At 31.3% G+C, this 16516-nt stretch overlaps 1 pseudogene; it reads right to left on the minus strand.

Moving 5' to 3' along the window:
• Nucleotides 1–13141: 13141 nt before the first annotated feature.
• Nucleotides 13142–16173, minus strand: LOC129292306 (heat shock cognate 70 kDa protein-like; annotated as a pseudogene).
• Nucleotides 16174–16516: the final 343 nt, after the last annotated feature.

Raw genomic sequence — 16516 nt, forward strand, 5'->3', positions numbered from 1 at the left:
TAATTAAAATTTAATTAATAATTTATAGTTATATTCATATAATCACCAAGCATGACACTAATTATTATTTTAATACTCGATTCCTTTAAATTTTTTTTTGAATTTTTAAATTAAATATATGAAAATAAATAAATTAGACTAAAAATATTAAATATCAATCTATTAAAAGACAATCCTTGTTCGAATTCCCAAAATCAAATCAAATAAATCTAAACAAACTAATCAAGTCTTCTCTAAATATTAATAAAACAATAATCCGAGAATATCAAAAGCATCATTGTGATGATCTTTACCATTATTATTTTTAATATTAATAATATTTGGTTATACTTTGCTATAAGTTGGCTTTTCAGTAGCAAAATATCAAGATTTTCTCTCTCTTTTTTTAAAAAATTAGGCTAGGATTTTATTTTTTAATTTTTTTATATTTGAATCCTCTTCCTCCTCATTTATTCAATACCAATAATTTTTATATAAAAAATATAAATGAGCTTAAATAGGCCAGCTCTCAGTAAGGGGCTAGCCTGTTTATTTTTTAGCTCATTAAGGTCCAATTAAGCATTGTGAGACCTAAAATGCAAGCCCAACCCTTCACTTAAATATGATTAAATGATCTCAACCTGTTTTGTCAGTTTTACTCACATTTAGTAACCAACCGTGTCAAAATTGCCCATAATAGAAGGATAAGAAAATAGTGGACTAGACAATGAACCCAAAAAATCAGTGGGTCATAGCTCTCATTATTTAACTGGTTAGACTAATGGTTAGACTAATGGTTAGACCAGTGGCATAATAATTAAATAAAAAAATTATATTTATATGCATATGTATAAATAAAACATTAAAAATAGTGATAATATCATTCTCAATTTAGAGTTGTTCAGCTTTAACATATTAAATTTAATTTTTTCATTTTTTTTCACATGTATATCTTTTTATTTACCTTATTTTTTCTTTTAAAATAAATGAGTTTTCAATTTTCCGTACACTTTCATTGATATAATACCAATCAACAAATTATACACTCAAGATTTTATTATAATAACCTAAATATAAGTTGACATTAATATCTTAAATTGGATAAAAAAATTTATTATTAAAATAAGAGTAAGAAGAAAAAAATTCAAAATAGTCCAACCATTTTAGATTTAATTTTGAGTTTTTAAAACCTGCCGTGTTCAAGTGGGCCAACCATTAGAATGAGTTAAATGGTTGAACCAAATGGCTTTCTTCAATGGTTGATGGTTCGACTATTCCAACATTAAAGTGTTAATGAAATTGGACAATGTTTGTTCTTTAGGTCCCTAATGATGTTAAATTATAGAGGATGGAGAATGCTGAAAAATTTATAGGGACTAAAAATAAAATTCAATAAAATTATAAGGATCAATTATTATGTTTTTTCATAAATAAATAAGGGATAAAATTAAAAAATATTAATTACTCTAATTTAATTTTTCATTTAAAACAAAAAAAATTCAAGCTTTGATTTATCTTATATTAAGAACAAGAGGAGATAAGTTATAACTACAACTGCCACCCTCTAATGTAAAGTTTCGTCACAATGAACAAAACAATTATTCTGAGTATTTCCTTTACATCCCCTACAATTCTCATTTACCCTTCTCGTCATTGCTAGTTGTCACTATGAAATTTGATAGGAATTGGAGCATAATACTATTAAAAAAATAGAACTATCCGTCCTTGTACTTTTAGCCTATTTTGATATAAGTTCCTATTTTTTTTTATTTACAGTCGCTACATTTTCATCCATATGTAACGTATGTTAATATATACTCTCTCTGTTAAAAAATATAAGGTATATTTTGAGGAGTTGGATATTAAAAAATATAAAATATTTTTAGTCTTTTGAGATGTAATTATTATTATTTTTTTCAAAAGTGCCCTTATTGATAATAATTTTATATTTATTATAGAGTGTTTAATATGGATAAATATGAAAAAATAAGGTTAATTTGAATGTAGGTAACTACTTTATTGAGAGGTGATATTCAATTAAAAATGTCTTACATTTTTTAATGGAAGGAGTATATATATATATATATATATATTATTAAATATGCATGATTCCATAAAAACTTAATGGTTGCTCATTTGTATATAAACTTTATTATTTATTTTGCTTACTTGTTAAAATTATGACAGGTTGTATAAAAATAAGCCAAAGACAAAAAATTTAAAATCAAGTACCACAATAAATCAATTAATGCTGTAAATGTTTTTTTTTTTTTTTTGATGTGGGAATGAAGTGCTGAAAGTTAACGTCTAAATATAGAATTACCAAGAAGGTTGTATTAGTATTATATTTGTTAGTTGTAATGTGAATGTTTTGGAAGTTTTTGTTAGCATCAAAATCATTGACTCCTCCCACATTTGTCTAACCATAAGCTCCTCCCAATTGCCAAGAACCATTGGCTAGCTTGATGCCACTAATACTCCTCCAGTAATACAGGGAAGGAGTGTAAATATAAGTGAGTGAGTGAGTGTCATTGGTCTCTTGCCCCAAAAAAAAAAAAAACAAGAAGAAGAAGAAGCTCTTTCCAATTTCTTTCTTTCTTTTTGTTTTTGTTTTTTTGGCTTTTTGCTTTTACAATGTTGAACTTATCATAATTTTTTGAACTCAATAATAGAATTAACGAAATTATGTACACAACATCAACATAGAATTAACACGATATGACATACTAAACTTCTGAATTGAGAGGACCATGTTTCTCATCTCATTATATACAATCAAGTACACGGTTTCTGTCTTATTTTTTAATTCATAAACCATTAGAAAAATATAATTTAGCAGGACAATTTGATGAGAAATAATGACAAAATTTTCATTAATTTTGGTCATGAGACATGATAATTAGCGACGAAATAAAACAAGTTAGATTAGCTTTTTCTCTTTATACACCGCTATCTGCAAACACCCCGAAAATCTTACATATCAACAAGTTGCGTAAGCTGAAACAAAGAATGAAAAATAGTAAAGGTGTTTTCATATTCTTCTCTCCAATGAAGTCAATTAATGACCGGCCAGTTCATCATTTTTCCAATTGAACCTGACCAGCATGGTTTGATTTTTTCATTATATTAATTATAAGATCTACTAACGTTATCATGAAAATTCTAGCTAAGACTTGGCCTAGGAAAGGAGCATAGCCTACAAAGACAATGAATCTATCACACCCCAAAAATAGAACATGTTTGGCACAGAATATAGAGATAATACCCATATTCTAAAAGTCTTTACTCAAGAAAACTTTAATTTATAAGCCATGAAGACCTTTGATAATAAATTAAGCCATCCTTAATACAAATCATACAAACAAAAGATTTAATATTTTACAAAACAGTAGTAGCAGCAAGGAATTTTCTTCCAATCAGTAAATATCAAAGTATAAATCATAAGGATGAGGACCCTAACTATAGTTTATGTGGAGCACCTGACATAATAAATTTACTTTAAAGAAGTTTGATTTCAGCTTTTCATCTCATCTGAATATTACCGCCCCTCAAAGATTAGCGAAAGACACAACATTAGCTAACGTATCTAAGATCAAAATAATAATTTTCAGTGAATCACGTCCCAACAATAAATAATAGAATATGAATAAAAAGAAAAGTTTGAAATAATTTCATAAATTGAGAGACAAACAATTTTTATAAAAAAAAATTTAATAAACTTCATAATAAAATGGCTCAATAAAATTTCAAATAAACTCTCAAATCATTGAACTATCATAGTAAATAAAAATGTCACTTGATTTCAAGAAAGCACATAAATGAAATAAATATTTATAAATAAATTACTAAAATGCGACTTATATATAAAATCATCAAATAATTGGATTCATAATTACAAGGACTTATTAAAACAATTAACAAACGTTGACACACAGTCCACGAGAGTAAATAACCAAATGCGACTTATGCCACAAAAACAAACGTGGACACACAGTACACAAGGGTAAGTAACCAAACGTGGCTGAAACCACGAAACAAATGTGGACACACAGTCCATGAGGATAATGCTAACCAAACGCAACCGAAGGCATGAAACAAACATGAGTATGATGCTCACGAATAACCATCCCTTTATTCCACGTGCATTGGCCATCACACGGGGCTAGCACCTCTTATAAGCACCCTGTTAGCTAGGTGAACCATGGTGTGCCAAGGGCTAACGGAATTACCGTTAGCAACCAGTGTTCCGTATAAAGTCCCTGTTTTTTTAAAAAAATCATTTTCAAACGTGCGAGAAAATCATCACTTTCAAGATACAGGTCTCATTTTTAAAATCAAACTTGCATGAATACTTTTAAGCATTAAAACTTGCCAGAATAAAATTTCATATCCAATGCTTATGCTCGCATTTATCGAATAATAAAAAAATTCAAAGTTGAACTCGCAAGAATCATTCTTTGTATCAATCCAATATTTGATAAAATAACAATCTCATAATTAAAGTCCAAACTTGATTTAATTGATCAAATAACATTTCAAATTTGGTATAGTTAATTTCTCAAAATAAAGCAATATTAATCAATAAATATTCAATAATCGCATTAATGTTATTAAAATAATTTCTAGAAAAACATAAATTTTAGTAAAGGAAATTTTATGTCACGCCCCAAAAATAGAGGGTGACCGGCATGGGTGTGAACCACTCTCACATTCCCGTAAGCCTCCAAGTGAATATTTATTCCATTTTTCAAGAAAGAACAAAATTCAATCAAATCATATGAGAATTAAAATAACTTCTTTAAATTCCTTATCATAAGAAAGTGTCAATGTTTTTGTAGAAATTTTGGTAGAACCTCCCCTGTAACTAAGATCTCCCGAAAACTCTACAACAAAAATTTCTTTTTACAGATAACAGTATAATTCAGGACCATAGCTCCTTTCAGCCATCAACCAATATACAGACAAAAATTAAGGTTTATCAACCATCTATGTAGAGCATCTACTCTTTTTTTTTTTATCAAATCAAAATGACATACAAATCATATATTTACATTAAAGCAACAATACCAATCAAAAAGGTCCACCCACTGTAGCTAATTGTCCTTTTTGAGATCATTGGTGGAATCAGCATCAGCTAACCAATCTGAGGCCAAATAATTTTATTCAATGAATAGCATTTCCATGATAAAATTTTTTAACTTTAAATTGACAATCTCTAATAATGGTGTCAAGAAATTGAAAGTAATTTCACCAAAATTTATAAGAATGTAAGTCATAATCATATTTGTAAAATAAGAATGAATTGAAAATAATTTATGTTATCATGCTAAAAGAAGTCAATCTGCTCTCATATAACTCAAAACGATACCAATTACTAGTCAAAATTAGGTAAATTTTGAAAACACATATTAATTAATATTTAAATTTTTTAGAACTCAACAGAACAGGTTATAAACGTGAACACACAGTTCACGAGGGTAAATAACCAAATGCGGCTTATGCCACGAAAACAAACGCGGACACATCAGTCCACAAGGGTAAGTAACCAAACGCAACTAAAGCTACGAAACAAACATGGACACACAGCCCACGAGGGTAAGTAACCAAATACGGCTCAGGCCACAGAATCAAACGTAGGTACGAAGCCCATGAACACCAAACGTGAGAATAAAACTCACGAAACAAACTAGATAGTATTTAACCACAGCACGCTATAGGCTAACGAAACTGTCGTTAGCAGTAGTGTTCTGTTTACAGTCCTCTCAAAAATCGTGTTTCAAACATGCGAGAAAATAATTACTTCTAAAATATAATCAACATTTCCAATGCCAAACTCGCATGTATCACTTTAAATTTTAATTTAAGACCTGTTAAAAATGGTCTTTCATAAAATAATATACGAGCTGGCATTATCTAAATAATCAAGAATTTCAAGAGTTTAATAAACCAAATAATTCCATAAATCTTTAAAACATATTCCCTGAGGAAATAAATGCATATATCCTCTTTTAAATATTTCGCATCAATATCACAAAGTTTCAAAACTAATGTAATTCACAAGAATAAAATATCTCAATGAAAATTTGTTAAAAATAAAAATACCAATAAAAATAAATTAAAGGGAATGCTATTTACTTACTTGTTGAAGCTTTAAATTCTCAAAATATTCCTTGCCTTTAATTCTGATCAGGGTCTCGTTCTTCCTCGCGCCCTATCAAAATATATATAAATGAATGAAATTTTTAACATAATTCCAAATCAATTACCATCATATTTAGAGTTAATCCAAGTCTTATCATTAACATCACTAATCCCCACCAATTTGTTTTAGTTAAACCATCCATTCATAATTCCATAGCTTGCACACTTATATACTTCTCCCACCAAACATTATCCTTCATACTTCGCATATATCAACCATTATCATTTAAAATTCAAACCAAATTTCATGCTTTAAGATTATTTCAAACATTCCAACAAGCATCTCGTTAATACCAATATTCAAGTAGAATATTAAAATTATCCTCTTCCAACCTTTCCTTAATAAATTTCTTAGCATAAATCAATCCCAATAAAATCTACGTAGTTCCAAAATGATAGCTCATATATATAGATATGTCTTTATACATGTATACATTATTAGCAAGTTTTAAAATAGATTTCTATCTCAAGTTTGAATATTCTCCCCCTACAACAGCATGGCAACAGCAGTAACAAGGCATAGTTTTTTGCAACTTCACCAATTGATCACATGCATTCATATTAGGAGAGAAATGAAACTTGAAGATCCCTTACCTTATCAACACCACAGACCGAGAAGAAAAGGAATAGGGACGTTGGGTTTATAGCTGAACAGGGGAGAAGACAAATAGCATTTTTACCACGCACAGCAAAGGAAGAAAGCTTAACTCACAGTACCAATACTAGCTCACCGCACAACCTTACCCCAGTTCTGATGCTTTACATTTTCTTGTCTCAGCACGACGCATATGGCACAACAGAGAGGAAAAAACAAAAACAGGGAGCACAGACTAGTGAAGCAACCCACGAAGCCCATGGTTGAGTTCGGAAAGGAAGAACTTATGAGTTAAAACACTCTAGCTCCGACGACCTAGTCCTTCACTCCAACTGCAACTCGAACGTGAAAGGCACAGAGAAGTAACAGATCGAAAAAAAAAGAAAAACAGAGTCTGCATGTATGAAAGAGTGTCTACACGTCACTGAGAAATGGCGAGCCCTCTCCGTCGCCGATAATAGCCAGGAGGAAAGAGGGGAGAGATGGTCAGTTATGGTAGAAGGGTAGAGAGCAATTTCGAACACTCTTGAGTTCTCCCTCAGTCTCTGCGTGCACCCACTGGATAAGGAAGAAATAATAATAATAATAGTAAATTTACCACATGAGGAAGAGGGCATTATAGTAATTACATATAAGCTAGAACCAACAAAACAAAATTCTTCCTTGTGCTCCGGAGGTTTTAAACTTAAGACTTTTTATTTATTTAGGCTATTACATTTTAATAGAAAGAAAAGCAGTTGAGACACTATCCACTTACCTTTAATATGCCCAAGAACCAAAATTCATTTCTTTCGACTTCATCTATGTCTCTCTTCCTCTAAACACCTTATTCAAGGTGATGAACAATTTAATGGCCTTACTCTAGCCAAGTAATATTGATAACACTATAACCAATCGAACTCTAAATCATTATAATTTAATCAACCCAATCTCAGTTTCTTTAATCCTTTCAATACTTTACATGTCTACCTTTCTAAGTCTACCTTTCTATTTGACACTTTGATTAGATTTTAATCTGCCTTCCAATTCTTATACTAAATTTTAATCAAGTGTGTGTGTGTGTGTATATATAAATATAATTTTTTATTAATCACAGTATAACCATCACATATAATTTGCCACAATAATCAAGATTTCTCCCTTACAATAACAAGTTGCTTAAAGCATGATTGTCATTCAAAATAAGCTTTCTAATCCTCAATTCAAACTTACTTCAATACTATTCTTATCCTTGCTCATGCACAGCCACAGAGCAAATGGAAAAGAACAAATTTTTATCCACTCTAATATCTATGTATAGACTGGCTGAGGAGAAGAAGACAGGTGGTATTCACCCATGTATGGAGCATATGAAAATTTAAAAAGGGCAGACTCGAAATATTGTCCAGCCTCATGAGTACGGCAGTGACACTAAAAATAGGGGAGAATGACCGACAATCAATGAAGTTTAAGATTGAAGTTTGAACAACCAACAACAATAAAGAATAAGAGAAGTTAAACTTACCACACACACATACTCGACACCCATGCTGAGAAGAATAAGGAAATTGAAAGCTGAGAACACACGCACAACACGAGCTTGCACGACCAGTAAATAGGAAAGTAGAGGAGAACATAATTCATACAACTCAGCACTTCAAGTTGATGGTGTAGATGGAGGATCTATGTTGAAGATCCAAGATGCACACCGACGGCAAGAATCAGAGAAACAAGTCAGAAATGAAGAGGAAATGGTGAAGCAAAAACCAGACACTCTCTCTCTCCTCGTGCTCTTACTCCTTAACCAGAACAAAGACAGCAAGAACAGGGGAAGATATGGAAGAATCCGACGGCCTTTAACAGCAACAGATCTCCCACTTCACACGAACACTAGCAATAAACAGACGAGAGAGGACGAAAAAGAATCCAGTGGCACACAAACATTCATAGCAAGACGCGAACAAGAATGGTGAAGGCAGAGTGTAATATCTTGATTTTTATATAATAAAGAAATTATGGAATTTAGGTTTTGAGGATAAAAAAAATGATAATAATAGGAATTTATATTATTTGAGGTTATTTAGAAATAATAATATGGTTAGGCATTTAATTATGAATTAAAAATTTAGGTTTAAAATTATATAAGAAATAATTTGTTAAGATGTAATTTTAAGATTTAAAATTAAAAAAATATGTGTGTGTGTGAATTAAAAAAAAAGAAAAGAAAGTAAAAAAAAAGAGTTTAGTCCCATATCGATTAGATGTGGGACAAGGAAAGAATTCCTCACATATAAAAGAAAGTGAGAGCATGCAGAGGAAGGCAAAAAGAAAGTTTATGCAATTTGTAAAAATTGCAACTAATGGCCCAAGATGTAATTTGTGAAAATTGCAACTAATGGCCCAAAAGTTTGAATAATTAAATTCAGACCTATAGTTTTTTTTAATATAATTTTGGGACTCACAATCCCATTTTTATATTATTTTTCTCTCTTCCTCTCACGTTGCTCGGCGTCTTCTCGCAAGGGGGGATTATTTTTTTTTCTTCAGATATGTTCCAACTTTCTCGTTTAGATTAGCATTTAAAAAATTATTTAATTACAAAATTAATTTTTTAGTTATTTTCTAAATAGTATTAGCTTTCTAGTGATATGATTATTTTGTAGAATAGAGCAAACAGATTAGGATTTTTCTATAGAGTAGTTAATCTGATGATATGATGGATTAAAAATATATGTTGAAATTCTTAGAGATATAATAAATATTATAGAATATTTTCTTGAGGTTGAAACTCATGTTTAAGAATTTTTGAGTTAAACTTTAGATCTATATGGTTGAATTTATGTTGAATCTAAGATGTAGGGATGAACTTCTAATTATTAAATATTTATTTAAATATAAATAGGTATTTTTGATATTATAGAAAGGTGATTTGAGGCTTCTGAATAATTTCAAAATTTTTAATTTATTTTTGAATGAATTTTTAGAATATAGATGGATGAAATTGTGATACTAGAAGTGATTTAAGGCTTAAAAATAGTTTATTAGGGTACGGGAATTTTAAAAAAAAATTTGAAAAGTTAAATAAGGCATAAATCTTAAATTAGTGTCAATATGAATTTTAGATCTAAGACTTTCTAACTCTTTAATTTAGAGTTATTTATTAATTTCAATGTAAAATTAATATAGAGTATTGTGAAATAATTATGTAGATTATATTGACAAGGATAGTGGTGAAAAAGGAGTTATGAAGGGGAACTTGTTATTCAAGATACAAGGTAACTATTATTAATGTGTTATGATGAGTGTGTTTGTGAATGGTTATGTGTTGACTTGTTGTTTGAAAAAATTATGAATTATTGAAAATAAATACTGTTATGTACTTGTTTGAAATTATTGCCAAGTGGGTCAAAAATTTATTTTTATTTATCATGATGAGATATTATTGTTCGGATATATTCCTGTTTGAATATTTGAATGATGCATGACTTGTCAGGGTATTTTAATGTATGGTGTTAATGAAAATTTCTGTTCGGTTAATTATTACCACGTGGTAAGCCCTCATTGGACCCAATGAGTGGCGTGTCCCTTAGTCCAACTCACCTTTGGCCAGGTGATTTGGCGTCCGAGCATGACGAAAGGAGGATATAAGGTATAGTCATGCAATTAAATACTTGTTCGGTTTGTTTGGAAATATTGTTCGATTAAATGTTTTTGTGTGCCCACTTAGCAATCGCATGATTAGTTACATCCGCATGCATCATTACATATTAATTTTTGGTTACTGGGACTTTTAAGTCTCATTTCCCATGGTTAATATTTTTACAAGAGAGAGTCCGGCCGAGAAAGCACCAGAGGCATAACTTTGGTGTATCAGACACCATCTTTTACGTTGCCTCTTAATTTGGATTATACAATGTATAAGTTTTTGTGAAGCATATAAACTCTAATCCTTTTTATTAAAAGTATTTATATGATCAAGAGGATTATGTCTGTCCCTTTTGATTTATGATCTGATTTGAATATCATGCCAGGAGGATTATGTCTATCCTTCATGGTTCTAATTGCTTTTTGAGATATTTTAAGACCTGTGATATATTGTCTTGAATGTATCATGGTAGAAATTTTCTACCATGATAAGGGTATGATAAGGGTTCAATGAAAAAAAAATGATTTGTTGAATTAATAATTTATGAAAAATCGGTTTGTAAATTTGAGGGTGTTACACAGAGCAACATGCGAGGAAGACCGAGATAGGGAGCATGACTAAGGACCTGGGCATCGCATGGAGGTGATGAGCTCCCACTTCGCGGCGGTGCTGGAGATGGTGGGCGAAGAAGGAGAAGCCGGGAAAAAGTGGAGAGTTCCAGACTTCTCTTATCTGGTTCTAGAATCGTGATTGGAAGAGAAAAGGAAACATAACGAGAAAAAAAAATCACGAGCTCTCTCTCTTCTGTACACACCACTGACTAAGAAGGTCCAAAGAAAGTCAAATAATATTTCATGGAGAAATTTACAAAATAAGACCCAAAGTTTAATGAGAAAATTTCAAAAGAAAACCCTATCAATTTTTGTTATTATAATATTTCTATAATAAAACTAAGGACTCTTTAGTACTTTTTCATAAAAATAAACTAACATTTGGCTAACATAAAATTTGAACTCTAAACTTCTATATAAATATCCAATATAAATTTTAATATATTATTGCTCTTTCTTTATCATAAAGTTAAAATTAATTAATTATCAATTGAAAGGAAATTTATTTAATTTAAAATTTAGAGTCATTATAGAATCAAGGCTTGAGCATTTAAGACCAAGCATTCTAACGCAAGAAAACGATGTGTTTGTGATTAAAATTTAGCAATGAATCACCCTACATGTTAAAAGTTCTATAACGAAAGCCTCTCGTTTGCTCTGTGTGTGTGTATGTGTGTGTTTCAAGGCTAATTAAGGCACACCATCATCCAAGTCGTCGTATATACATATACAAGGAATAAATGAGCTAAGCTGAAGTTGTGGCAAATCCTGCTAGCAATATTCAAGGCGAATGTTATATACATACCCCCACTCAATATCAACCAATGCAAAATAAAACCTTCCGAGAGCTAACACTTATATATCAACTTAAACTACAAGAGGTCACGCACTGAAACCAGAATGTGGCAAACACATATATATTTTCAAGAAAATCACAAAATTCAAATTCACTATTAACCATTGTCATATATATGATCAAATCCTGAACAATCTGACCACATACATTAATTCAAAAGAAAAAGCCAACCCGATATATATACATTCGATACATCTCCAGAAACAGTAACAGTCGTCCTTATTCTTTATTTCTTATTTCTTGAACCAGAACCGGCAATTTGCTGTGAATCGCCCCATGTTAAAAGTTCTTGTACAATAAGACAAAGTTTTATAGATAAAAAGGCATGCGTTAGGATTGCAGCAATCATATCCAAGTCGCGGTTTATGAAAGGATTATATTACCTTTGTCCCAAATTATAAGACACTTTAGGGAAAGATTCTATGTCCAAAAATATAATACATTTTGACAAAAATAAGATTCCATTAATGATATTTTTTTAATGTTACCCTTATCATATATTCTCTCTATTTAATATTGTTTTAAAAATAGAGTATTAAATAAATAATATTTTTAAAAGTTTATATTTTTATCATGAAAAAGTAATGTTGTAAAGTATATTTAATGAGCTTTATTAATATATGTGATTTTTTTCAAAAGTGTATTATAATTTGGAATGAAGATAGTATTTAATCCTATTTATAAGTCATATTAGCTAGCATAAACCTAATCTTATTTATAAATCATTTCTAGTATTTTCAGTGGAATCAAAAAAAACTTTAAACTTCATTATTTCTGACTAAAAATTCAATAAGTTTTCAACTTTACTTCTATTAAATATACCTACTTTAAAATAAAATATTTTAATATTTAATAAACTTTCCTACATTTAATAGGGGCAAAGAGGTAAAGTTGAACACAATAATTATTAAGGCACCTTATGAATAGGATTGAAACATGGTAAAGATGAACATAATAATTATTAAAATACCTTATAAATAGGATTGAAACAAACATTCTCCTAATAATATTCAAGTTGCTTCGTCATGCTCTTGAAAACTACACACCCCACTTAATATCAAGGCCATGCAAAGCAAAACCTTCCAAAAGTATTTACAACATTCTAAATTGGAGGCCAAGTCAACCACTAAACTTTTATCAACCAGAATATCAAAACAATATAATATATTTAAGAAAATCACAAAATGGAAGTTAACTAACATACGTCATATCATCGAGCAACAGAAACAGCTGCACCTGTGTCATATGTCTTTTGGCTCTTCTTTAACAATATTTTATTGTGTCTTATTACCTAAAACAGTATCAACACGAGCTGCAGAAGGAGGAATATTGCCATCATTACCTTGACCATTCCTCAACATAATGGCATTATAAATGCTCTCAAGCTTTCTCTTCTTGCGCTCATACTCGTCTACTTCGGCAAGCTCTTGGACTTCAACCAGCGTCGGGGCCACCATTTCAGTCGCATCCTCAATCGTCTTCTTGTCTGTTGGGGAAAGTCCTGAGCCACTCATCTCATTCTTTACAGCACTCTTGACATTGTACGTACAGTCCTCCAAAGCATTCTTTGCTTTAACCTTCTTCTCGTGCATCTCATCATCGGCCTTATATTTCTCTGCTTCTTGAACTATCCTCTCAATTTCTTCCTTTGATAGTCTTCTTTTTCCATTATTTATGATTATCTCATTCTTGTTCCGGGATCTTTTTTCCACTACAGGGACATTTAAGATACCATTCTTATCGATGGAAAAGCAAACTTTGAACTTAGGAACACCCTTGGGTTCAGGGGGAATGATTAGGTGAAATGTGTCTAACCAGTTGTTATCCTCTGCCTTTGCTCTCTCACCCTGACAAATATAAAACTCAACTTTTTGTTTTTTTTTTGGTTGTCCTCCACAGTTGTACAATCAGCTGACATCGTTGTAGGAATACTAGTGTTCCTTGGAATTACTACTTTCATGAGACCACCCAGTATCTCAAACCCCAAGGACAATGGGGTCACACCATTCAAAACAATACCTTGTAAATCTTCATTTCCTTGCCCACTTAAAATAGCAGCTTGAATTGCGGCACCATAAGCAACAGCCTCATCAGGATTGATGCTCCTGCATAGATTCTTCCCATTGAAGAAGTCCTGTAGTAGCTGTTGTACTTTAGGAATTCTTGTAGACCCACCAACCAAGACAACCTCATCAATGCTCCTCTTTTCCATCTTAGCATCTGTAAGACAGTTCCCCACAATTTCCAAACACTTTTCAAAGAGGTCTTTGTTCAATTCCTCAAACTTTGCACGATTGATCACTGAATAAAAGTAAATACCCTCGTACAAAGCATCTATCTCAATGGTAGTTTAACAATAGAATATGAAGAAAGTGTTCTTTTCGCCCTCTCACATGCAGTTCTCAACCTCCTAAGGGCCTTTGGATTACCACTAATGTCCTTCTTTTGCTTCCTCTTGAATTCTTCAACAAAGTAGTAGCCCATTCTATTGTCAAAGTCCTCTCCTCCAAGGTGTATGTCACCATCAACGCCCTTAACTTTGAAGTCATCCTTCTTAATTGTTAGAAGAGACACATCAAAGGTACCACCACCAAGATCAAACACAAAAATGTTCTCCTCCTTGTCACAACGAGCTTTCTTTTGAAGACTATATGCAATTGCAGCAGCTGTGGGCTCATTGATTATTTGTATAACATTGAGGCCAGCAATTGCACCTGCGTCTTTGGTAGCTTGACATTGACAAAAGTTAAAATATGCAGGCACAGTGATAACTGCATTCTTCACCATTGAACCAAGATAAGTCTCTGCTATCTCACGCATCTTGGCTAATATCATTGAAGAAATTTCTTCTGGATAAAAGAGTCTTTCTTGAGATTTAAATTGCACAACAATTTTGGGTTGATCATTGGCACCGCAAATGATTTGAAAAGGTCAAAGCTTTATATCACTTTGAACATGGGGATCATTACATCTCCTACCAATCAACCTTTTTGCATCTGCGAAATATAATTGATAGCCAAAAGAAATAAATTAGAAGTTAACAATAAATACTGTACAGCATTCTATAAAAAAATGATCAACTGGCACACTCTTCTTGTGAAGGTCACTTGTTGAACTCAAGCCTTTTAATTTCAAAAACTGTTCTAATTCATCGAAAGTTCTTTGTTTTTTTTTTTTTTATAATCTAGCTCTGCACGGAGCGAGGATGTACACTTACATATATATAATATTCGATATATATATTTAACATTTCATTAATTTGAGTACATTTTAAAAGTAATTTTATAGTCTGAAAGAGGACATTATTAGATGATAGATTTGTAAAACTATATAAATTTTTAAAACGATTATAAAGTGAAATCATTACGTTGACATATTATTCTTAAATAAAATAATGTTAATGTAATTGCTAAATTTTTATAATAATTCGTAGGTGTTCTTCCAAATAATTTTATAAAAAAATGCCATATATGAGTATTGAACGTTGCTTTGATTTTTTTTTTATGGTCACTTGGCCAAAAAAAAATTATGATCAGACATATTGTGGGCTCAAAAAGTTAATTTTAATCATTATCAACAATATTTTAGCTACATAGTACTCCCTCCATCCCTATTTATAAAGCATCCAAGTAATTTTTAGTTCAAAATATTGAACAACTTTATAATTGTATTATTAATTAAAGCTAAGAGTAAAAATAAAATTACATCTCACTTTTTTATGATAAAAAATAATTTTTTAAGACGCGTAAAATGATTAAAAATATCTTATAATAAGGATCAAATGGATATATCATAACTAATAATATATTAGTGTGTGTATTATATTTTTATTCTAATTTAATAATCATATCAATAGCGCACACACGAAACGCACTAATTATTATTATTATTATTGTTATTATTATTATTATTAAGATTAGCCTGGAGAAAAATCGAACTGCTTCGTTCCAGCTTCCTTCTTCCCCTCTTGAAGAAACGTTATTAAAGAATTTTCTTCTGTCTTGTTCGTTTGTTTACATTATGGGCTACTTTGCTGTGTTAGCCAGGATCAGATTCAGAACGGACAAAAGGAAATGAAGAAAGTGATATTACCAAAGATAGCGTTCGTAGGGTTGCGAGCAGCCTGGTTCTTGGCAGCGTCACCCGCCATCCTCTGAGTATCAGTGAAAGCGACATAAGACGGTGTCGTCCTGTTCCCTTGATCGTTGACGATGATCTCCACTTGACCGTTCTGCCTCACTGCGACATACGAGCATGTGGTTCCGAGGTCGATTCCAATGGCTACACTCTGCGATGTCTCACCCATCGTCTTCTCCTTTAATGTTTCAATCAATGCAAGTCTGAAAAAAGAGTACTTGGAGATGGAGAAGGAGATGGAAAGATTACTTGCAGGTTATGACTTATGATATGAGAGGCTCAGAACAAAAGAGAGGTTGCGATTGTGAGAAGCCAAAGGGACATACGCATTTGATGCTTCAGGCAGAGAGAGATGGAAACGTAGTAACCAAAGCCGCCGAAATGTTCAAAGCTTTTGGTTGAAAAAGGGCCGGCCGATCTCGTTCTCCGAGATGTCAAGAGACAAAGGCATTCAAGGTGCACTATTTCCTATACTACTCTAAACTCATGCTCATGCTTCAATTTCACAGGTC

Source organism: Prosopis cineraria, unplaced genomic scaffold (assembly GCF_029017545.1).
Source record: "Prosopis cineraria cultivar Desert tree isolate PC_DT_omini unplaced genomic scaffold, ASM2901754v1 PC14, whole genome shotgun sequence".
NCBI classification, from domain to species: Eukaryota; Viridiplantae; Streptophyta; class Magnoliopsida; order Fabales; family Fabaceae; genus Prosopis; species Prosopis cineraria.